Genomic DNA, 2595 nt, shown 5'->3' with positions numbered 1-2595 from the left:
GGAGGGAGGGGAGTGGGGGTTTGAGTGGATTGAGGAATTTCCCTGCGAATCTTGTTGACTGTGCCGAGGATGGTGGTTTTCCGTCTAAGAAGTTTTTGCGCAAGTGAAAGCGATGTGAAAAAATTGTCCGTGGTAACATTTCTGCCCTTGTCTAGGAATGGTTCCATCAGCCTCATTACATTTTCAGAAAGTCTCTCCCCAGTGGGACGATTGGGGTCCTTGCCAAGATATGGGAAGACATTGCAAATGTACTTGGATTTTAGGTCGCAAGCCACCCAAAACTTGATCCCAAACTTGTCAGGTTTACTTGCAATATACTGCAGGAAACAGCACCGAGTCTTTGATGGGAAAAGCTGTTCATCAACGGTGATATGTAGACCAGGGTTGTAGCACGTGATGATATGTAGACCAGGGTTGTAGCACGTGATGCAGTTGGTGACAAATGATCCCCACACACTGGAAATTGCAGCAAACTTATCAGTCTTTGCTGGGTTTTAAAGGTAGAAAGGTAGAAGCCTGGGGATGCTACTGTTAATGGTGTGGTGAAGCCTCCACCGACGCGGGATCACTATGTGAGACTCCACGTTAGTCTTCCAGTTTAGGTTTAGTCAGCGAGTGCATGCCTGCTATAGTTAAGTGTCCTGACAGCTGCCGCTATTGTTTCCTGCAGGAGGAGCGTGGGAAGCCAGAAGAGCAGCGAGCACGGGGAGTGCAGACACACGGGAGCAGAGAGCACAAGGAGGGCACGACACGGGAGTCACGGGAGAGCACGGGGATTTATTGTTGTTTGTTTCCTTTCACTGTAAATAAACGCACTGCTGATATTCCGAGCTCCGCGCCTGGGTCCTCCTTCCTTACTTCCCCACGGCTGGCCATCGTCAACCGTGACATAAACAGATCTGTAACGATGGCAAAAACAGGACTACTGACGCTGAGCTCTCAACTCGTCATGTTCACATCAGCAAACCAGATCTGCTGTTTGCAAAAATGTTACTCCAGCACCAGAAAATGTGGATTGATGCTTGTAGCCTTCGAGTACTACGAGCCTACCTGACATTTTTTAAAGTTTCTATTAGAACATGGTAAAGACCTCTTCTTCATCATCATCTGTTATACTTTATGTGGGAGAAATGTCTTCACCTTTGTCTGCACTTCAGTATTCCTTTGAATTCCTTTATATCCTGTTTCCATTTTGGTGCAGTTACACTTACATCTTATACCAACTAGTACCACCTACCAACTTTTATTTTGTGGTTTATTTTCATATGGTGTGTCTCTTCTCAATAAAAATCTAATTTATTACTCATAAATGACTCATACATTTATTATTATAACTGTTCTGTAGGAGTTGAAGTAAAGAATCATCTGTAAGGCCCATCGCTAACGATGCTTTGGTCTTATGTCAGTCTATCCCATTAGGGCTCTTTTGGCTTCTATAATCACTTTACCTTCCAGTCCAGCATCCTTTCCACTTATTTGCACCTGAACCAACAGCTCCACCAGCAAACGACTGCTTTCCTCAGCATTTATCCCCACAGCAGTACATTTGTTACAGTCATTGGTGCTGCTGTTTATACACTTCAGTCACTCCCATGTTATTAACATGTGTGTGATATGAAAGGCGCTCCTGTGGTTTCTAAAATACTGTCAAAGTCAAAGTGGATCGTTGTTGCACAGAGAGCCCCAGAACAGAAACTTTCTTTTTTTGATTTAATTACATAGCACATACCAAGCATAATCAACCTCCTCATGGCAATGGATATCATGAACTGCACCCCATGAAATTATTTAAAGTGTGTTAGACATTTATGTTTTTTACACATTTATTCACAACTGTTTTTTCAACTTAATCCTTCCTCAGAATATACATACACATACATACATAACAAATACTAATAAATAACAAAGACAAACACACTCTTTTCCTCCTTGGGATTTTATTGGTTCATATTTTTTCCAACCTAAACAATTGATCTTAGTTCATCTAAATTGTGAAGCTTTGAGGTTTTTACTAAAAGGTGTTTCTGTCATGGCCAATTGTGATCATTGGCCATGAAATTTGCTGTCATTCAATATCCAGTCTACACCCACAAGCTGCATGTCATTGGACTGTGGGAGGAAGCCTATGGCATTATTTTTGTGCCACTATTCTGAGCACACGGATAAAAAAAATAAATAAAAAAATTTGAGCGCACGTGAAAAAAAAATTTGCAGGTGCAAATGTTGCATTTTGACGAGAAATTTATTTTGAGTAAAGTAAAGCTAAATTTGAGTGAACAAAATTCATTGCTGCATGCAAAAACTGTATTTCAGTGTTTGCTATTATCCATACACACAATAAAGCAGCCCCTCTCTCTCAGTTTTTGCATTTGCGCTTGCTCGCAATGTGTTGCCCGTGCGTGTTCAACTCTTTCTGTACACCGTTATATTTGTGCCACAAAACTAGCCAATCACAGACTTGGATGCAAAAAAAATCTGATTGGCTGTTTTCGTCTCCAATCAGCTCGAAATGACAAAATGCAATATCCCAGAATCCATTTCGTCCAAAACTCAAATGAGGCAGTGGCGGAGGAACGCAGAGTGGCGGAGTTTGAA

Source organism: Pundamilia nyererei, unplaced genomic scaffold (genome assembly GCF_000239375.1).
Source record: "Pundamilia nyererei isolate P.nyererei 1_Seehausen unplaced genomic scaffold, PunNye1.0 scaffold00181, whole genome shotgun sequence".
In the NCBI taxonomy this organism is placed as follows: Eukaryota; Metazoa; Chordata; class Actinopteri; order Cichliformes; family Cichlidae; genus Pundamilia; species Pundamilia nyererei.
This window is presented reverse-complemented; position numbering follows the sequence as displayed.